Source organism: Aedes aegypti, chromosome 2 (assembly GCF_002204515.2).
Source record: "Aedes aegypti strain LVP_AGWG chromosome 2, AaegL5.0 Primary Assembly, whole genome shotgun sequence".
Classification (NCBI taxonomy): Eukaryota; Metazoa; Arthropoda; class Insecta; order Diptera; family Culicidae; genus Aedes; species Aedes aegypti.
Genome location: NC_035108.1, coordinates 309,375,654 through 309,399,364, shown reverse-complemented (window position 1 = coordinate 309,399,364; position 23,711 = coordinate 309,375,654). Strand labels below are relative to the sequence as shown.

General features: G+C 39.2%; 1 protein-coding gene across 4 annotated transcripts in view; it reads right to left on the bottom strand.

The window, feature by feature from the left end:
• The window catches only part of LOC5564986 (dual 3',5'-cyclic-AMP and -GMP phosphodiesterase 11), a 425,037-nt gene that overhangs the window by 304,906 nt on the left and 96,420 nt on the right, over nt 1–23,711 (bottom strand). The window contains exons 1-2 of one of the 4 annotated variants that reach the window (XM_021845673.1): nt 21,090–21,822; nt 7,499–8,197 (exon numbers count right to left, since the gene is read on the bottom strand). The exons of the other annotated variants lie outside the window; for them this stretch is intronic. The gene's annotated coding sequence lies outside the window, so the exon portion shown is untranslated. Of the gene's footprint in view, nt 1–7,498; nt 8,198–21,089; nt 21,823–23,711 lie in introns of those variants that run through there. 4 annotated transcript variants of the gene reach the window in all.

Here is a 23,711-nt window from a genome sequence, read left to right as displayed (position 1 = left end):
TCAACTGAACATTTCAATAAATGAATTATTGAAAATAATCACATTACTCAGTGGCGACTCGTAAACTCACGTTACTATCTGATCTACGACTCTGAAATACCTAATTTTGCAAATTTAAATAATAAATCAAATAGTAAACGACAGAAAGCACATAATTGACGTTAGAGAATAGCAACTGATAACACTAGTGATTAATTATTATCGCCCAACAATGTTCTGTCTCTCCTTATAGAAACTTTTTTTTTAGTAATAGTTGACCAAAGTCTTGTAAAAACAGTGTCAAGGGATAGTGGAAACGTATATTTTTAGTTGTTGGTATTTCTGATTTGATGTCTGATTTCCAGCAAAAATAGTACTTTTTTCAAGTCATGAACGAGTTTCTAACAAACTCTTTGAATTTATTTTGGTTGTTATTCCTAGCCATCTATGGCTTATCCTCCGGAGGAGTTTTGATGATGTTTTTTTCAGAGTCTGGTTTTGGGTTTCTTTTATAGCCGTAGATTACTCAGATCAGATATTGCTCCTGGGTTTTGCGAAAATTTAATAAAATATTCCTGACAACAAATTCATCTCAATGTTGCTTTCTAAGTTTTGCCAAAATGTTCTCCAAAGTTTTTCCCAGAAAATTTTCAAATTTTCCATCGGAAATGTCGGAATATTCACTTGAATTCTTCCAAAAAGTTAGCCAGGAGGGCGGGGATGAACCAGCCTCGGGCTGAACTAAAGATTCAATAATAATATAGTTAGCCAGGAGCAGTGTTGTGAAAAAGTCAATTTCTCATAAATCACGCTTGAAATTTTTCATGCGTGAGTTGTCAATCACGCAACTCAACAGTCAAAAAATCATGGATGAGTTGGCTCATCTTTCTGACTCATTGTCTTATATTTCCACAATTTCTTGTTAGTCTGGTAGAATTATAGTAATCCTTTCTAACGTAAACAACAACATTCGGGTTTCACGAGTTTTGCAACTGAATTATTTTTTACGGTTTGAGTTGATTGAGTGATTTTCACCAAAATCTCAAGCGTGAGATTTGCGAATTGAGATTGGAGTGTGAGTCTATCAACACTGGCCAGGACTCTACTTTTTTGTTTGAGTCAAGAATCTTGACACTTTGATTTCAAAATCACACTATTATTGTCTTTACAATAACAAATATCTGTTTCTTGATGTTTGAGTTTGAAAAGCTAACCCAGTCTTGAATTTTTTTATCATCAGATCACGAAAAAGTGACTTTAGTGACCATTTTCCTGAAAAAAGTGACTTTAGTGACTTTTTGTTGGAAATAGTGACTTTTTAGTGACCAGGTCGAAAAAAGTAACCAAGTCACTAAAAAGTGACTTGCTACCAGCCCTGTATGTTGGACATTAAGGCTATCAACGCACATGGGTGAGGGGCTGATATGAATTGAAACAGTTCTATTTTTGACTATTATTGGCAGTACTAAAGGGTGTCCACGATGAAATTGCCACACTATGAAATTGCTCTAACTTTTTAACCGTTGGGTAGAATTTAATGAAAATTTGGATGGATTTAGTTCATAGTGCATTATTTGCATCCTGCAAATTTGACAATCCTGTGATCAAAACTCGCGGAAATGGAGTCGAAAGAACAGCTCGTGCGTGATAAAATCTTGCGCATTCATCACGAGAACAAGGATCTCTCGCATCGTTCCATCGCTTAAACGTTGGGAATCGCGAATTCCACGGTGTCGCGAGTGATTAAGCGGTTCGAGGAACGATTCACCACCGATCGGAAGCCCAGAAGTGAAGGAAAAAATATTCCGTACAACACCAAAAATCACAACCGCGTAGTTGGGGCCTTCAACCGAAACCCGAACGTCTCCGCTCGGGATGTGGCTAAGAACCTGCACCTAAGCCGAAGTTTTGCCCAGAAGGCCAAAACTAAGGCTGGGCTTCGAACGTTCAAGGTACAAAAGGCCCCTAATCGCGACGAGAAGCAGAACAAGTCCGCCAAAACCCGTGCCAGGAAGTTTTACCTCAACATGCTGACGAAAGTTGAATGCTGCATCATGGATGACGAAACATATGTGAAGGCCGACTTCAAACAGATCCCCGGCAACCTGTTTTTCACGGCCATGGATAAGTTCAGCGTTCCGGAACATGTCCGCACTCAGAAGATGTCCGAATTTGCGAAGAAATTCCTGGTTTGGCAAGCCATCTGCACGTGCGGGAAGCGGAGTGCACCTTTCGTGACCCAGGACACGATGAACGGACAGGTGTACATGAAAAAGTGTCTCCATAAGCGGCTGCTTCCTCTCCTGAAGGCCCACAACTTCCCAACAATCTTGGCCTCATGGCACTACTCCAAGGACGTGCTGAAGTGGTATGCGGACAATAAGGTCAATTTTGTGCCGAAAATGTTCAACCCTCCCAAGACTCCGGAGCTCCGCCCCATCGAGAAGTACCGTAAGGACACCGTTCACCGCTCATGCTCCATTCACCGCTCATTGAGTTATTTTGAAAAATCTGAACAAATTTTCGCAATAAAAATCATCAACATGTATTAGTATACCAGAATGGATTGTGTCAGAATGAAATTCATATGATTTAATATTATATACTATTTAAAAATAATAATTTTAGGCTGTTTAAGGTGGTAAACATGAGTTGAACAATGATTTTATTATGGCAGATCGATAAATGCTTTTAAGCTGCCACGCTTTAATAAGTTGTTGTACTATAGTACAAAGATAACAACCAGCTAATGAAAGTAAATTAATTCCAACTAGTTGTGTATATAGAGCCTCATACTTAGGATGAGCGGTGAATGGCGCCCTACAGATGTATCATTGGCATATGTGTTATTCGCTACCATTATACGTTGTTCACATTTCAACTTCTTTCCTACAAAAACAAAAGTTTTATCTTGCGTCTAGCACAAAAAGTTGCGAAAAATATCGAAAAACCGATTTTTGACAGAATTTAATGTGTTGAAATGCTGTTAAATGAGCGGTGAATGGCGTCCTTACGGTACTGGGCGATTATGAAGCAGCACCTTCTTAAACGACCTAAGGTAGTGAAGACAGTCGCTGAACTGAAGAAAGTATGGGTTTACATGCAAAAAACGGTTGATTCACAGGTTGTGCAGAATCTTATGGCCGGGGCTAAGGCCAAGGTGCGGGTATTTGCGTATGGACTGTAAATAAAATACGAGTAGGGGAAGGGATGGTAAAATGAACACCTTAACGATTTCATTTTGTTTCTGATAGAACGAGGAATTTGTATACTTCTACCGCACAACATCAAAAATAGGGATGTTATCTATAGCAGCGGCACGAGTTCAGACTAAAATAGCTAAATTATCACATATTTTTATCGCTAGCAAAAACGGATGCAAATGTTCATTTTACCTGCACTATGTGGGTAAAATGAACAGCTGTGGGTGGTAAAATGAACACCATGCAAAAAACGTGAGCAAAACAAATATTAAAAAAAAATTCACTGCATTTCCGAAAATGTATTCATTAATAATTGTAACCCTTTCAAAAAGAATTCTAAAGGTATCAGATTTGATATCATATCATAACGATATTCACCTCACTCAAAAACCTCAAGACTTCCGAGCCAAAGTTACGTCAGTTCTAATTTTCAAACGTGGTTTTCTAGAATCTTAGTTTTCGTTGATATTTTTGCTTCAATTGACCTCCGTATAAACTTGGACACTCCGATTTATGCCCTAAATCGCCGGTGCGTGATAAAAATTAATCGAAATTTGATTTTTCTCGGTAACACGCACGGTGTTCATATTACCACCCCTGTTCATTTTGCCACCACTTCCCCTAAAATGATAAATGGTGAAGTTTAATAGTTATTTTTCAATCCCTGAAAATTTGATGGCAATCGGATGAAAACTCGAATTTTGCGAATCAATTTTGTGTGTGGCAATTTTATCGTGGTCACCCTTTATGTATAACTATTTCTTATTCAGACATCTTGACCTCCTCCCCTCAGCATGTTTGTCCATTGCTTTAGATAGACAATCGCGCGCTGATGGGTGGGGTGGATGGCTGTTTAGTTCACAAATGGAACATATGGGCTGATTCACATCTGATATATTTACGTCCTCGCTGGGAAAGAGCCTCCTTCTCAGCTTAGTGTTCTAATGAGCACTTCCACAGTTATTAACTGAGAGCTTTCTTTGCCAAAGTTGCCATTTTCGTATATCGCGTGGTAGGTACGATTATACTCTGTGCCCAGGGAAGTCAAAGAAATTTCCATTACGAAAAGATCCTAGACCGACCGGGAATCGAACCCAGACACCTTCAGCGTAGCTTTGCTTTATAGCCGCGGACACAAACCACTCAGCTAAGGAAGGCCCCAAGATAACAATTTAACAAACCTCTCGATGCTTATTGATTACTTTTGCATATCTGAATCTCCAAAGAGTTCTTGCTTGAGTTCAAAAAGTCAAATCTTTGATCATGGCTAAGGATGTAATTACTTTTAAGATGTTTTTCCGTTTCAGCACAAGCTTAAATGTCCGAATTTTTAGGTATGTGCTAATACTATGAAAATGGAATTACGTAAATAGAAATGGAATTACGTAAATGAGGTTCGAGTGTATATAAAACGCGTTACCTACAGCTTTTAAAAATTGAGGTTTTGGATACGTATTTTCCCACTATGCAGTGTCTGACCGTTTATAATCGAATCATGATCAACATTTTTGTACCTGTCGCGCGTGATTCGACGACAGTTAACTATTCTCGTCCTACGGTGGCGCCTAGCCGGGTGTTGAACATGGGATCATCATCAGTAGCATCAAAGCACGAGCCCGGTGACTATGGAATGCAGAAATGCAAATTCCTACAACGGCGAAGATTTATCATCGTGGTAACAGCTTGTACAACGCCCCGCAGCTACCGGCGCCTAGTGAAATGTGGGTTAATGCAGCCAAGATGAAAGAGAAATTCTGCGGAAAGTGTTCGCCTCTGAATTAAGTGCGGTGAACGATCAACGATTCGAGCAAATTCTGCTGAAGTTCCAGACTTCAAAGCGCGCTGGCTATTCGTGGAATAATTCATCGCAATTTCATCTTTAGTGTAGGCCTCAGTTGGCAAAAAGACCACCGAGGGAGTTCTCTGGCACAACGCACACTATCCGATTCAGGAGAACGTCATCGCTTTTGAGATTACGCCATTCATTGTTTCAAGTTGGCTTTCTGGACAGTTTACATTCTGCGCTCTATGTATCATAGTATAGGTCGAACATTTAAGTTACTGCAAAGATTATAAAAAAAACCAACGAATGACGTAAATGCAAATAATTTCTTGATAGCTCTTGGAACAATTAATCACCGTACGCCATGGGAGGTAATTTTTGTCAGAACTCTTCCAACAGCAGTTAAAATAACATAAGTTGATATTATTTTGCTATTAACATGGCTCGTTGTATTTTTCATCACATCGGTCAAGGATTCGTAATGTAATATTTGAACGATCGCTTTGTAGATCTGAATTTTATTGTCAGCGTGCAGTGTTATGGAGGTATCCACAGTATAAAATATTATGTTACTTTAAATTCTATGCTGATTATAAATTTATTAACAGTGGCTTTTCGTACTCATGTTACGAACACTAGAGCAGCGAGCTCGATTTGGCGCATGGGGGTCATCTACACCTAATACCTTTAGGGTCGTTGGCGGACCACTTAGCGTCTACGTACGGACTTCAAATTTTTACCTGATTTTTTTCTTAGCAAAACGAACACTTTACAATGACAAACTTATAACATTTCGCATTTTCGAAAAATAAGGGATGACCTAATATATATGCGTATACGCATGCAAAAATTATATCATATGAATGGATTTGGATTTTGGATATGCTCGTTAAGTGTTCTAACTGAGAAGCAAGCTCTGTCCCAGGACGCAACGCATAAAACTAAAAAGAAGAAGATTCTGCTTCTTCTTCGCATTAACGTCCTCACTGGGATTGAGCCTACTTCTCAGCTTAGTGTCCAATGAGCACTTCCACAGTTATTAACTGAGAGTTTTCTTTGCCAAAGTAGTCATATTTTTGCATTCGTGTATCGTGTGGCAGGGACGATTATATTCTATGCCCAGGGAAGTCACGGAAATTTCCATTACGGAAGGATCCTTCACCGAGCAGGAATCGAAAACAGACACCTTCAGCACTCTAACCACTTGGATAAGGAAGGCCCCAAAAATTCGATACTAGATTCAAACATATTTCTGAGTAAAATATTTGCATTCCACTGAATCTTATGTTCCTAACTCATAGAAAAGAACATATGACTATTTATTTCGATCGAACCTATCGTAAAAGTATTGAATTGTATGACATCCCATTAACAGTTATGCCATGTTCAAGCGCTCAAATTTCTGCCCAATGTGAATCGTTTCTCACGTTCATCGCTAATACGCCAAGCATGCAAACGACGAGAATATCGACTGACAAGCAGAAGAAGAAACCATCATATGGATTTCAGCGACCGAGCAGAAATCGAAGACTAAACAAATATTGTCAACAAGTGGCAATAAGTCGGCGACGACGGCAGAAACGATGACCTGAATACAAACTGCTCGCTAAAACAAATGGATCTCCTTAATATGATCGATCGAACTGGCTGGATCCACCGGCCACCGACAATGCAATGAGCGTGCCTCGCAGTCTATCATCGGTGTGTATGATCGCAAATAATCATACAGACCCATGGATGACCAGGAGCGACGCCGGTGGCAGCCGGCATGTGCAATATCGAACTTTACACACATAACATTTCGTAAGCAGAATTACCAACCGTGGGTGTAGCCAGGGAGCAAAATATAATTCACAATAACTTATGAATACCATATTTTGGTATCATACTATAATAATGTATTCATCAGTTGTCAATACCTAATTCTGGTATTATAATGGTATTGGAAAAAATGTTTAAAACAATTAAATTTTGGTATTCGATAGCTATTGAGGACTGCTGGAGGTATTGAACTACAATACCTGGTCTAATTATCAGCTTGGTATTTGTAGTATATGCAGAAGGTATTACTTGAGGTATTTTACCTCTTATGCAGGGCTCATTCATACCTCATTCAGGTTGTTAGTATTGGAAATTATCTGGTAAGGATTACCTTAGTTTGGTATTCAATAGTTGTTTTCTTCTGCCCGGGCAGTCTGGTCAAAGAACAAGGAGGACGAATGTTCTTGTGAATAATGATCATTTTGCATAGAATTCGTGTATAAACTTCTGCGATCGCCCGTCCCTCAGATAGAAAACCTGACTACACCCATAAACCAGTGAATAAGTAGCAGCAGTAGAAATCTCCTCCAATACACTAGCTCCCTTATGATATTTCCCCGCTACGTCCCTGCGTGTGATCGTCATCGTCAAAGGCATCATATTTTTGCGACTCGGCGAAATCACCAATTGATCGAAGGTCGAATCGATTGCGGTGGCGTATTGAGGCTGAATGCGAACCAATTAAATATTGATATTCATCAAACGGACTTACATATTCGGAAAGGTCGTGTATACTCCAGGGACAACGATGATTTTGAGCACACGGCAAACACTTTCAAGGTGTAAACGGTCCGTCACGTACTTCAATCAAATTTTCATTCTTCACTCAACCCTAATCCACTTAGCCTCCGGAATATCAAACCCACACAAAAAAAAAACACTTTGCGATTCGTCACATCACAACTTTTGGCGTTGGAGACAATTTCCTTCAAACAGCACTTTTCCCAACCAAAAAAATAACACTGTCACTCATAATTTTTCATTCGACCCAATTTTCCTGCCCAGAATCACAAATTTTATTCCACTCGTTTTCGATGACACTGATGCTCTCGCCGAACGGCAACCGTGAAGAAGAATCCACCCGCGCTGTAAATTTCTCCTTAGCTCCAATAAACAGCACCACTTTCGAGATTTCTTCCGATTCCACACGCGTTCTGCTTCACATCACTCGCGTTTTTCATCCGCGTTCTTCACGCTAAAAATATCTGCTTATCATCATCATCATCTTTTCCTTCATCATCATCATCATCATTATCATGGTCAACGGCAGAAGCACCGTCTTGATTTTATCTTACATTTTCACACATTAGCAAAGATGACGATCACATCTCGAATCACACACTTAGCGAAACGCTGCTGCTGCTGCTCCTGGTCGCTCTTGTTGTTGTTGACCGATGCGGATCGGCACTTGCTGAAAGCAGGAAAATCCGGGTTAATACAGATTCTGGTCGGTTCGAGTTTCCATAACGAGGTGGGTGGTGCGCCAAACGAGGGATCGGAGCAGTTCAGTGACAGGTGGAAGAGGTGAAGAGGTGGGTTGATGGAACCTATCTACTATAGTTTATATGAATGTGATAAATTGGAAATGATCCGTAGATCGAAATCGATTCTAATGGTTTACACGTTTTGTGTGGTGTAACGGAATAAGTGAGATTGGAAATTTTACCACCAACCGGAAAACTAAACATTACATATACTTTGCAATCGGATTAAATGGACAGATCTATGTGAAATTTGCGAAAAAGTTACACGTCTTCTCGATGAGAATCGAACTCAAGACTCCGTGTTCACTAGAGGACGCACTACCCCTACACCACGAGAGGACTCATGGATGCAGAAGTTAACCTGAATTCAATTTAAACTCAATAATCACGTGGTTCATGTGGTTCACGTGGTGAAAAAGAGGAACCCCAAAAGTTCTGGCTCGTGAGCAGAACGATTGGGAATATCTATAGTGAAAATCCTGAGAAACTAACTGTAATAAATGCTACAAGAAACTTCTGCGGCACCGTTGGAAAACAAATGGAGCAATCCACTACGGCATTTCTGAATGAATAAATTAATGGTCTCTTAAAATATCTTTGCCCAGCCTGTATATGATTTGGGACGCATTCCCGTGAGCATTCCTGGAAGTAATTTTTGAGAAGTTTTTGGAATATTTATAGAGTATTATAAGAAGATTATTGAAGGAAGTAATGGATTAATCTAATACGTGCGATCAGTCTTATAAAATCATTACTGAATCTATTGAAGATTTTCAAAGCAATTCCTATAGAACTCCCTCAGTACACACTCCGGAAGTTGTTGGCTGAATCAGAATTGCCGTAGAAATTCCTGGTAGTAGTTCATAACTGATTCTCTTAAAAATGATTTGATCAAATTCCTACTGATATTCTGTGGCGTTATTCATAAAAATATTTAGAGCAGATTATGAGATATTTCGAGAGATGTTTTTTTTTTGTAGAACTGTTGAAGAAATTCCAGCGAAATATTTGATGGAGTTTCAGCACGATGTAACATTTACTAAGCATTTTCAGTTTCTCTCAAAAACTTTTGCGATTAACCGGGTCACTTCGGTGCAAAGAAAATAAGATTCACAAATTCATATAAAAAAAAAACAAAAACAAATCCATATATTTACGTAAAAACATGAATAAATCAAAAATTAAAGTTGACTATCTAAGAGAATAGGGATTCTCTTTTCGTAGAGCTGAAATGTATTATTTTCATTACTATTTAAAATACCTGAAGAGTTATAAATTCGTGATGTTGTCTTATGTGGAGAGAAACATACGAAATTTTTCGAATTTTACTTGTTTTTTCAAGTGTTCTCTAACAAAGCCAAATAAAAGTTCAAACAAAAATATATGTAAAACATCCTTGATTCAATGTACTTGAACTCACCACGGCAAAAGATTTTCATAAAAACATATTTTACTAGTTATTTTACAACAAAAACCAAATGTAGGGTCTGTGCTGACCAGATAAGAATTGATTTTCTATGAATAAATTTTTCAATGTAAACGCTTATTAAATCGAACAAATTTATCACAGATGCTGGTTGAAATAGCCTATAGAATAATACAAAAATTAAAAAAAAAATTGATTGTTTGTAAAAGTATTACGATTTTCATTATCAAAGTCGTGCCCATACTTTCTGGGACACCCTATAATCGAGTGAATGTTTTGCATGCTTGGTTGTGACGAAGTGAAGACGCTGGTTCCGAGATGAACAAACTGGAAAAGATGGAAAAAGTGACAGATTTGTGTAATGCCCATAAATTCATTAAGAATAATCATGGTTTTATATTTACAATGACGATATCATGGAACAAAAAAAATAGGTTTTCATGATTTTTTATTCATTAATCCAGCAACGGATTAGAATCTCGCTCACAAATGAAAAAAAAAATCTCCTACGTTCATAGGAATTTCTCCAAGATTCTTGTTTATAATTTATTCAAGTGACTCCAATAATGGTTTCTTGGTGAATTCAGAGATTCTTCCATATTTATTTGCTTTTGTTTTCTCGTTTCAGTAACAATTTTAAGACTTTGTTTTATACCCAAAATTACTATTTGCCAAGAATGTGTGCCTTTCCTCTATTAAATATCTTCCCTTCTTGCTTTAACCAAAACGAACACGCGCCTCTTCCTCGATCGTTTTGCTGCTGGCCAGTCTCAAACAAAACAATCAAGCTAATTTATGGCCCTCGTTCGCATCGCTCAGAAAACCATTTAGCCGACACGCACACGCATCGTTTTTAGTTAAGCTGGTATTGTACCGTCATTAGAACCTACAAAACCATCAACGAAAGCGACCGACAAATGATGGGTTTGAAACCAAAACAAAACCCTTGTTCTCGTCGTCGTTGTTGATGGCTCTGGAAGAGACACGGGCCGACTGCGCAGATGCATGTACGCGTGCGCGCAATCTAGTACCGCTCAATTTAGGGAGTTTCCACTCATGTGTTGACCCTTACCGTATCTCGCGGGCTATGGAATGGCATATATGCCTATACTAGCTTCGGACTGACGGACACCACTCAGTGTATGGCCAACGAATAGCGTGAAAATCTGAGAGATGTCGTCGGCACTCACGAGTGTCACTACGACAGTTATGATTTTATTTTTTGTTCAGGGGAACCTATGAATGAATTATCTCGCTGAGCTACTCTTATTAAACACCCGGTTTATCACAGTCTTAAGCGTAATCAAATGTCGCTGCGGTGAGTAATCCTTGGGTAACTTTCGATCTTGAAAATTCCTAGACTTCCTGGGATTAAATATTCTGGAGAAAAAAAAAACTAGGTAGTGTAAGCCGTTATATTTTCAGCAGCTTTGTGTGACAAAATCAAAAGAAAATAATTGAAAAAAATATTAATAAAAATATGTTGAGACTAATAACCAAATATGTACAATGTATTGAGCCCTTCCTGGTTATTGGTTAGAGACCACTGCTATGAAGCAAAGCTTTGCTGAAGGTGTCTGGGCTCGATTACCGGTCGGTCCAGGATCTTTTCGTAATGGAAATTTCCTTGACTTCAATGGGCATAGAGTATCATTGTACCTGCCACACGATATACGAAAATGGCAACTTTGGCAAAGAAAGCTATCAGTTAATAACTGTGGAAGTGTTCATAAGCAGGCTCTGTTCCTGTGAGAAAGTAGCGCCACGAAGAAGAATAAGTACAATGTGATCCTAAAATAATCGTAGGGAATAATATATCATTAAGTGTAAACTATACATACACAGACTAGAGATAACTGTAGAGAAATTAGTTGAGGAAGCCCTAAACTCCATAGTTCAGGCCTGCTCAACGTACGGCCCGCGTACGTAGGTACTTCTCATAGCCGGCCCGTTGACTCTTACCAACTGTTTTAGTTTTTAATTTAGCTTGAAGCAAAAAACATTTGCTTGTATTTTTTTTTATCAAATCATTAGAATTCTTTCGAGTCATTCAAAATCTTTGTTTTAAATACTTTGCATCCTAATTTCAGAAACTGTCGATTGGAGTTTCAAAACCGGCTAATACTGATCCACAAGAGATTTGAGGTTCATTGTGTAAAAATAAAGTTTATAAGATTAATCTTGATTACAATATTATTTAACTATGACTTCCTTCAACATCATTCGATAAAGTACGGCAGAGCAAATATTATTGCCAAACGACTAAATTTTCAAACACAATTGTACTGAATCATAGAATAATGTTCTCCCAGAATCTTAAAAATGATCTGAACTAACTTTTGGGAGTGATAAACACAGAATCCTTGGCAGGATTTGAAAATATAGACTTGTTTTTCGCAAAATCTTAAACAGGATTCTCCATGGATTCTAGACACGACTTTCACGTACGAAATACCTATTATGGCTATGATTTCTATTAAATCCTGGTCACATTAATTTCCAAGAGTCTTAAATTCCTTGGGTAGACTCTCCAAAATATTCTGTGCCAGATTATTGCATGATTTCGAAAGGGACGCTCTCAATATCCGTCGAATTCTCCTAAAGAAATTTGCTTCATTTACTAACGTTAAGCTGATTTCATACGAATATACGTGCATTTAAAAAAAATAGCCCGCCACACAATATTGTTTCTGCAATTTGGCCCGCGCTTCAAAATTGTAGGGCAGGTCTGCGGCTTTTTGAATGGCATATGTCTCTATGACCATACCGAGAGACATAAACTTTATGTTTGAATGTTCTGGACATATGAAAATATAAATCTAGCTATGGATGCACTATGGGGGATCAGGTGGTCATAAATCGAAAAAGTCTTGTTTCCTAAATAATTCTTGGTTAAGGCGAAGTAGGCCGTCATTGGAATTTTTACGCGTCGTTGATGATTGTTGCTAACTAAAGTCACAATTTTTAGTTAAAGAAAATCGATTGGTATTGCAGTGCTGAATTCGTGCCGAACACCATCTTAACAGGGCTGTTTTCCGGCATTCTTGAAACATGGCCTGCCCAGCCCTTGGCCACCTTCTGGATACTGGGTCCACCATAGAGTTAAGCGAGCTCGTGATTCATTTTTTTTTTTTCTTTTTTTCTGTCTTTATTAACGAGATTTTTAGCCCTAGGGTAGTTCATCTCGGGACCAACGGCATTACTTCCCTTCCGAAGGAAGTCGTAACTATTAGTTTCCTGTCAGTGACTATCTCGGGGATGGGATTCGATCCCAGGTCCTCGGCGTGAGAGGCGTGTGTTCTAACCACTACACCAGGTCCTCTCGCGATTCATTGTTCGCCGCCATACGCCGTTATCCTGCACGTCGCCAAAGATAGTCTTTAGCACTCGGCGTTCGTAAACCCCAAGAGCTTGCAAGGACTACCGGTCTTATGCATCGTGCATTTGGTGCCGGGGTGATTCTTTCTTGACCGCAGTTTCTTCTGGAGCCCACAGTAGGCACGACTTCCACAGATGATGCGCCTTCGTATCTCCCGACTAACATTGTTGTCAGCCGCCAGCAATGACCCAAGGTAGACGAACTTGTCCACCACCTCGAAGATACCCCATCTATCATGACACTGCTTCCTAGGCGGGCCCTGTCGCGTTTAGCTCCGCCTACCAGCATGTACTTGGTTTACGATACATTCACTATTAGCCCGACTCTTATTGCTTCGCGTTTGAGGCGGGTGAACAAATCTACCACCGTTTCAAAATTTCTCCCAATAATATCCATGTCGTCCACGAAGTAAATAAATTGTCCGAATCTCGTGAAAATTGTGCCTCGACTGTTAAGTCCGGTTCTCCGCATGACACCTTCAGGCCCAATATTGAACAACAAGCACAAAAGTCCATCAACTTGTCGTAGTCCCCGCCGAGACTCGAACGAACTGGTATGTTCGCCCGAGATATTCACGCTGTTTTGCACACCGTCTATTGCTCTAATCAATCTTATGAGCTTCCCGGGAAAGCTGTTCTCGTACATGAACTTCCATAGCTCTTCATGTCAATACTGTCGTGTGCCGCATTGAAATCGATGAACAGATGGTGCGTAGAAACCTGGTACTCACGGCATTTCTGGAGGATTTGCCGCACGGAAAAGATCTGGTCAGTTGTAGAGCGGCCGTCGATGAAACCTGCTTGGTAACTTCTCACGAGTTCGTTTGCTATAGGTGATAGACGACGGAAGAGAATCTGGGATAGCACTTTATAGGCGGCGTTTAGGATAGTGATTGCACGATAATTTTCACACTCCAGTTTGTCGCCCTTCTTGTAGATAGGGCATATAACGCCTTGCTTCCACTCCTCCGGTAGCTGTTCCATTTCCCAGATTCTGACTATCAGCCGATGCAGACAAGCGGCCAACCTGTCCACGCCCATCTTGATGAGTTCGTCTCCGATACCACCCTTGCCAGCAGCCTTGTTGTTTTTGAGCTATTGTATGGCATCGATTCTATACCAATACCCGGAATACCATTGCCCGGAATGCAATTTACCGGAAGACCATTTACCGGAATGTACCATTACCCGGAAAAACCATTTACCGGAATGCACAAATTACCGGAAAGCACCATTACCCGGAAAGCCAAATGTTCCATTTTCGACGACCTTTATCAGTACATTTGTACACAATTTTTATTCTATTTCATTGATGCTCAGCACAAATTATACGCTAACCATGGATATTCTCGATCCCCTCGATTTCCATAAACACTATTTCAAAAGACATCTCCAAACAGCTATTACCAAATATGTAATTCGTCTTGCCGGCGTTACGACTCAACTGGGACAAAAACTGCTTCTCAGCTGTTCTAGGAGCATTTCTACAGTTAATAGCTGAGAGCCATTAAATTTTGCATTCGTTCATAGTTTGACAAGTGTGTAAGTACTCTAGCTCTGAAACGTCGTCAAATTTTCCAACCAGAATTAATTTTGAACCGGCGGTATTCAATTCTACCAACCTTTGTTTGATCTTTTTGAATAGCTTCACTTTGCCGCAACGTAGGCCTTAAGCTATGAACGAATATTGCGATACCAAAATTTAATTAAACATGTATTTTTTTTTTTCTGGCGATTTAATTAGAAAAGAATCGCCTGATCTTCTTCTTCTTTCTGGCGTTACGTCCCCACTGGGACAGAGCCTGCTTCTCAGCTTAGTGTTCTTATGAGCACTTCCACAGTTATTACCTGAGAGCTTACTATGCCAATGACCATTTTTGCATGTGTATATCCGTGTGGCAGGTACGAAGATACTCTATGCCCTGGGAAGTCGAGAAAATTTCCAACCCGAAAAGATCCTCGACCGGTGGGATTCGAACCCACGACCCTCAGCTTGGTCTTGCTGAATAGCTGCGCGTTTACCGCTACGGCTATCTGGGCCCCCCATATCGCCTGATATAGATCAGAAAACTATGTCTTCAAATTTAGGCTATAAAACTAAACATTACAGGCAAGGATAGAAAGAATGAAAAGAATTATTTTTGTAAGGCTGATTCAAATATTGTTTTTCTTTATGTCCGATACCACTTGGATGGTACGAGGGGGGGAGATAAAAATATATAAGGAACGAACAAAAAAGATAAAATGAAAAAGAAGTTTTTTTAAGTTTAATATTTAACGTTAATTGTTGAACTTTTTTCAATCGTCCTCTGAATCGCCATTTTCCCTATAAAAGAAAATTAATATTTGTATCAATCAGCCTTTTACATATTTGATGCCAAATATTAACGTGGTCAATATAAATAAAAAAAAACAAATATGGTAGGGTACATTTGAGTAAATGGAACATCTCAGCATTGAAATATGTTTAAAAATGTTTAAAATTGTGTGGAGTTTATAAAACACACGGACACCGTCTTCAATCATTTAGCAGACTGTAACTTAACACCAGACAACGGACAATCATGCTCCAGAGGCACAGCCGTCCATCTTTGGATTCCGAAATATTGAAACTCAATAGATCTACTTTTCCTTTGATTTTTCTGATTGTGCTATTTGTCTGTATCCCGAATGCAATGCCAGGGCAAAACACTAGAAAAAAAAACAATAATCAATCAAAAGCAGGAGATATTTGGTCATTTTCGACTAAGCACATTTTGCCAAAAATCGGAGGAACTCGAAAGAACCACCAACCAAATAAAGAAGAGTGAATATCAGATGACCCGAAATGGGTCATTCTAGAAAAAGGGATATACGGGGCATTTGCATTCGGTTGGTTGATGTAGTAAAAACCAATCGTATTAAAAATTATATCCATGCTTATTTATTATCAATTGCATACTTGTAGAACCGATGGCCGAATGTTAAAAGTAATATTACATAGTTGTAGCCAAATTTAGCTAGTTCAGCCATGACAAGCTAAAAAGATAAGTAGAAAAAATAGCTTATTTTTAAAAGAAGGGTTAATCATCTATGAAATGCAAATATATGAAGATGGTGCAAATTGACAAAATCAAGTATGAATATATCTTAAACCCCTCTTCGATGCTCATGTGTTTTGAAGGAAGAACCTTCCCTGTCGTTGTTGGTCATTTTAAATATTTTTAAGTCAACATACTGAACTGAATGAACGTAAAACGGTTAAAAGGACGTTAATCAGAAAAGTCAAGAAATGGAGATATAATTTTCCGGTTAATGGTCTTCCGGGTAATTGCATTCCGGGTAATGGTTTTCCGGGTAATGTCGGAGAACCATGGCATCCTTAACTTCCCCCGTCGTGGGAGCTGGTTGGTTTCCACTGTCCGCTGTGCTGACGTAGCCATCGCCTTCGGTGTCCTGATCTTCGTTGCCTGTGTTCTCTGCGCCACTCAGGTGTTCATCGTAGTGCTGCTTCCACCTTTAAACATCTCAATATATATGTCAATATATGAAAAATATCATTTTTTTAACTTTTGGCAGTTTAATGTTTGTATTATGCGTAAAACTAGTAATTATACTCGGTCAAATGATTACAAAAGGTTCTCATTCATTTATTTAGTAAACATCTAAACAGATAACACTGAACCAACAATTTAACGCCACAATAAATGGTTCGTGGCCGGATCTCTCCACCTTCGCAATCCTGCAAAAGTTTCAATAATGATGTTTAATAATTTTAAAAAATATTGGTTTTAGTTTACGGTTTAGGTTTAGCGTTACGCCCCAACTGGGAATGTGAGTGGTTGTAAGCTTTATGTTCTTATAAGCCCATACACAGTCGTGATGTAGGGGAGTAGAGAAAATTTCTTTCTCGAAAAGATCTTCAACCCGGGGTTTCAAACCCATGACCCTCAGCTTGGTCTTGCTGAATAGATGCGCGATTATCGCTAGTCTATCAGGGACCAGATACAAGCTTTTTTAGTTAAACATTCAAAACTCCATGGGTCGATATATGAAGGGACCATCGACTCATGGAAATATCGAGTCATGGAACAGAAAAGCTTCAGAAAGCTGTATGAGGGGACCATCATAGTAACCATGAAGTTTTGTTTTTAGTATGGTTCCTTGAGCCTATATCGAGTCATGGAACATCGACTCAAGGAGGATTCACTGTAGTTATAATAAGATTCCTAACTAATTTCGATTGTAACAATATAATTTCGGGTAGATATATCAAACACAAACAATTTACATTTGATCTTCTCATTAAACGTTTTAATTTTAGGTAGGTTTTGTTGAAAAACAAAGTCAAAACTTTTTCCTTACTTCATTCACACAGTTTAAAATCAAAAATCAAAAATTATCCCTCGTGTAACGAGAATTCAATTCGGTTCAGTTTCCACGAAGTTATTTTCTAACAAAATTGGGATATAATTAAGAAGAACACAGAAAGAAAAATCCATGTAAATTTCAGCGTAAAATCATGCACATGAAGGGAATGCCATAAATGCCGGAAATTTACATGTCACATTGTGTAAAATTACAATAACATCATGTAAGTTTCCGCCATACATCGTGTAATCTAGCATGGACTCTAATCGATTACGCGACAAATGGCATAAAGTTACATGCTGTTGATGTATTTTTACACGATGTGTCATGTAAATTTGCGATAAATCTGGCATTCCCTTTATGTGCACAATTTTACGCTGAAATTTACATGGATTTTTTTTCTGTGAAGAAAAACACAGAGAAAATACTTTTACTAATACTAGTTGTAATTTAAGGTAAAGATGCATCGAAGACAAAGCTTAAATTTTCAAGAGCACAAATCTAAAGAACTAAATAGTCGTTCAAGCTGAAAACTTAATCGATTGGCCACCATCAGCATGTTACCAATCAATTAAGTTTTCAGCTCAAACCGTTGTCTGGTTCCGTACCGTACATCATTGATGACGGATAGATTTGAGCGCAGTATTACCATCATCAGGTAGTGGTCGGTGCCAATGTTACCGCCACGATAGGTTCTAACGTCAGTTTTGTCGGAGAAGTGCCGTCCATCGATCAAAACGTGGTCGATTTGCGATTCTGTCTGCTAAGGCGATCTCCAGGTGTACCGATACGGGAGGCTGTGCTGGAAATAGGTGCTACGAATGGCCATATTCTTGGAGGCAGCAAAATCTATCAGTCGTAGGTCGCTCTCGTTCGTCAGCCGGTGAGCTCTGAACTTTCCAATCTTCGGTCTAAACTCCTCCTCCTGGCCAACCTGAGCGTTCAAATCTCCTATGATGATCTTGACGTCGTGGCTTGAGCAGCGGTCGTACTCGCGTTCGAGCTGCGCGTAAAATGCGTCCTTGTCATACGACCCGATCTTCCCCAAGGTTACTCGTACCCCGGCCACGAGGAAATAGGGATAGGAGTTGCTGAGCAAGAGGCTGAGGAACATACAAAGGGGTCTATTTTATTCCTGCAGGTACGCGTCGTAGCAATGGTACGCAATGCCCAGTCATTTACCGTGCCACTATATTCTAAGCAAAAATGGCTTTTTCCAATGTATTTTGTAAAAATAAAATAAAGCTCAAAAATTTAAAAATACACGATGATCAGTTTAAAATCGAGTTAGGGAAAATTCACTCAAGTATTCATTTTGAACAAGTTTCGAATTTCACCCATGATTTTTTAAATGAAATTCACATTTTACTTGAACTAGTTGTTTCTCGAACTAAATTGAAATTTTTCACGCATTGAGTTAATTTGTTATGCTTGCACTTATAGAAGAAATTCAACAACCTTTGACACCAAACAGTTATATGTTTTAACTACCGTAAATTCGGGTGAAATTGATCAGTAGGGTGAAATTGATCACTGTGTCACTCGATTTTATTTCTTCCTATTGGAGCACAAATATCAATGTGCTGGGCAGTGAATGAACGTTGTTTGTCGTAAGTATGTCCAAATTGTGTGTTGTGAAGTTTTTTGCGTTAAAAAATGATCATTTCTATTAAAATAATGTAAAATTTCAAAATCTTGTACGGTGCAGTGTTGACAAACATTAATAAGCTTCTAGTTCTAGACAAGGATTTGGACATAGTATAATCCTGAAAGTTTGTGAGGATACTTAAAATATATCCCCAAACTAGATTTCATAACCAAAACTCGTACTAATTCGTTGATTTGGTTGAAATAATTGAGTTTCTGGTATATATCAGGAAATTCCTTAGGAAATTGCATACATTTAGGCGTTTTCTGCGTTATTCTTGAAATTTAAACATTCATTATTTCTATAAATATTGTATTGTTAAGAATTTGGAAAGTATATTCGGATTCAGGGAGCTCAAATTTATTAAGTAAAGTTGTTTTGAGAACTAACAATAATGGCATTGATAAGTGATCAATTTCACCCCGAAATGAGATCTCCCGATTTTTTATTTTAGACATATTTTTTAGTACTAAAATTACATTTGTTAGTAAATTTCGATACTTGAGTCAATGAGGCTCACCTTCATACTTGTTTTCCTGTATTCAGTTGTTTGGCATTGTCAATATTATAGAAATCAGACAAGAAAAACCATGAAAAGTGATCAATTTCACCCGAAATGACGGTACCACAGAAGAACAACGATAAAATATAGGGTGGCCCGAATCAGAATATGAGGGGCCCGAATTGGACCAGGGTTGGTCCAATTCAGATCTTTTGGAGAATGTTGTTCAAACATGTCTACAAATGTCCTGTAGGAGATATCACAAAACTCTCTGAGCAAAAATTGTGCAAGCTGAATCAGGCTTTCACGGAAACATAAAACTTTTCCTGCCGTCCATCGTGCTGAAAAGATATGGCCAGAAAACTGTTGCTAGGTCCGAATTGGACCATGTTCCCTTATTTTTGTCGCAAAATTTAAGCTTTCCCTTCTTCTTCTTCTTCTTCTTTTTCTTCTTCTTCTTGGCATTTAAGTCCCCACTGGGACAGAGCCTGCTTCTCAGCTTAGTGTTCTTATGAGCTCTTCCACAGCTATTAACTAAAATCTTCCTTTGCCAAAGTTGCCATTCGTATATTTTGTGGCAGGTACGATTATACTCTATGCCCAGGGAAGGAAATTTTCATTACGATAAGATCCTGGACCCACCGGGAATCGACCCAGACACCATTAGCATGGCTTTGCTTCGTAGCCGCGGACTCTAACCACTCGGCTAAAGAAGGCCCTGAAGCTTTCTCATGTTATGTGATTTGAATTAAGAAGAGCATACGAAACTTTAGTTTTGAGAACTTGCGAAAAATAAGCCACACATTCTAGATCAGAGTTCATTGGAGGAGTAATTTTTAAAAGAAGAACAAAAAAGTTATGAATATATACGAAAAAAGAACGTTGAAAATATGTTTCATATAATACAATGAAATATTATGCATCCGGTAGAAATCAACACCAACATTTATTTGAAATTATTTTTTTTCTCGGGCCCTGAGCGTCGCAGCTAATATGTGAATAAAGCGCTGTGTTCATAGAAATCGCTAGAATGCAGCGCCACACTAGAAAACTGATTTCGAAATGTCGCGAGTTGAGGCGCGTCGCGAGTCTCACTGGCGCGATCCAGTTTGGTGGCGGTGCGACAATATAAAAGCCCATTTAAAGCAAGTGCCCGGAATATGCAGCTCTCCACACTATGAATCAACAACAATACAGCTCTGACGTTGCACATTTCACAATCACGGTATTAATCACTCCCCATCGATCGGTTCTGACGGTTTGTTTTCGTTTCTACGACTTTCGTATTGGTAGCGATAGGCACTTTTCACAGCATGTTAGTTTTTGTTTTTATTTCCCCTTATACACTATGCATTCGTACTCAACCCATACTGAACCAAACGACCAGAGCACTGCTTGAAGTACCCACCCATCTCTACATAATCTCGCTCCATTCCACACTGCCTGAACTGAACTGCTCGCCTTCGTTTGTGTTTGATCGCGCAAAAATAAATAAAACGAAAAACTGATCTTTACCAACACTAATCCTGGGCCCGTCGTGAACAAATCCACCACACACTAAACTAAACTGGACCGAGTATTGTCACCACTGCACATGTGCGCCGCGAAGTCGTCGTCGTCGTTTTCGTTGTCGTCACTCGCGCACTTAAGTATCACCACTACAACAGAGAACGTCGCAAATGTCCCGAACGGGCGCCTGCTTTCGCCCCACCCCACCAGGAACCACCCACCCTCCGACTGTTTGATCCCGAGGCTTTGTACTGCGCGATGATATAGAATCACAGGTTCCGTATGGAGCACAAAAACCGCACAATTATTCCGCAATGCAGACCAAGAATGCGCTGTTCCGAGAACGACGACAGCTATTAGGTTCCGATCGTCATTCGAGTTGACGGAAGAGTCATCGTCTCTGGAAGGAACGATTGTCAACTTTCAATCACCTCAAACACTACCGACTGATTATTCTTTTGTTCGCAGATAGATTTCCTCGGCGAAAATTAGATGTTCTACTTTTACGCACACTAGTTCTTCCGAACCGACGATTTTCACATTAGTACAGATACGAATAGATAGTCTATTCGGCAGGCCTTGAGACAATAGGTTTTCCTTCTTATGTTCGTTCGATTATTTCCGTCAAAATTCCACGCAGCTACAGCCAGCTGAAGACCGAAACCAGAATCGCTCGATACCGCGACGAACTGTGTATACACCTTTCGGTGGTCACTTTAGCAGTGAGGAGAACGCAGCGCAGTGCACAGCACACACTTGAGAGCCCTGCCTGCATACAGAGAAATACAGCTACACAGCTATCGCGCCTGGACTGGATCCAACGAGCGAGATTCCCGAGATCTCCCGGCCATTCAGCCGTCGTAAAAGAATGCATCCAGCGCGAGTGCCTCGGCAGCTGAGTCACCGTAGTCCGAGTGCGGTCTAGAGACTCAGTTGGAAGTCACACTCGATCGAGGACGGTTCCGATCCGATTGATAGTGCTTGTCGGTCGCCACTCAATATCAAGTGCCGACCATTCAACCGATTCTTCACTCTTACAATGTAGTCTGCTATCAATCGAAGTTGGTAGCCGAACCGCGATCGGGCGATCAGCTTTTTCCGCACGAGCAAAGCACGATTATCGCGCGGGCGTAAATTTGCATTGCGAATGTCACTCTGGCCGGGGAACGTCAGTGCAGTAACCACACTTTGATGACTGATACTAGTCCGGCTCCCATTGCGGTTGACATTGCCGTGCAGTTAGTTGCTCGGATATCCCAAATCGACGGCGACGACCATCGAAGAAGATTGTAGTTGTATACTCATCTGATTACGCTCAACTACACGAGCGGAAGCAATGTGCGAGGAAGGCACATGAGTCTCACCATTTACTTGTCACCTTGTCTGTCTATCGTGTTATCTCTTCGCACACCCACTTCCGAGTAGAAGAGTATATGCGTTGTTGGTTGACCAAAGTGGGGTTCCTTGAAGAATTACTAAATTGTTGTTCTTCTTGGCATTATGTCCATACTGGGACCGAGTCTGCTTCTGACCTAAGTTTTCTGAGAGCGTTATTCGCCAAAGTTCCTTTTTTCGTATTCGTATATAATTTACTCTATGCCAGGCCTACCCAACGTATGGCCCGCGAAGAGCTTAAAGACCCATCTCAGATCTGTCCCTTTTGCTACTCCATCAACATGATGTTTTAACAATCCAAGGCAAATTACTACAACTTTGTATTCTTTAATTCTAGGTTATTTCATTTCAAAAATTCTTGACAATATTTGTTACGATCTTCTTGATTTGCTTGATAATTTTAATTATTGAAGGATAGGTGTAGCAATTATGAATGCAATAAGACAACAGTATGGATAAAAATCAGATTTTAACCGCGTTTCTAAAACTTAAGCATGACTTGTTGATATTAATTACATTAAATTGAATAGAATTTATTGCAATGAGTTCAGGGAACAAATAAATTTTTCGAAAAGGAATCGAAATGTAGTGCAATTTCAAAATATGCAACACAGAATTATTGAACTCACATTACCTTTCCGGTCCATGATTATGGGTAATAAGAGCGAACATTCCAAAATCGAGAATTGCTGAAACAACCCACTCTACCCTCAAATTCGCCACTTGCGAACGTACATATGATATGATTGGAAAATCCTAGTGTTTTTTTTTGTGGTGTCATTCCAAACATAACATTCATTTCTTATATCTATGTGTTATTAGACAACACTATCATCCTAATTTGGTAACACAAATTTAAGATTTAATTTACATTTTCTTAACAACATATTACATTTCATTTGCCGTAGCAGTTCAGATTTTTTACAGGTGAGTTGATTTCACCTATTTATAGGAGAAAAAAAAACGCTTTGAATATACCTATAATATAATATATAATAATATAATAATATATGAATAATATATGAATATTTACCTAACTTAACCTAAACATATAACGCATTAATCGTGGCAATAGAAGATTGCAACGATTTTTGCCTGAAATTATTTATTATTTTATTTGACATTTGTTCCAATGTTTCAACATTGGATGTTCTGTGTAACTCATTGGTACTATACCAGGGAGGAAGTCTCAGAATCATTTTCAAAATTTTATTTTGAATTCTCTGCAGAGCT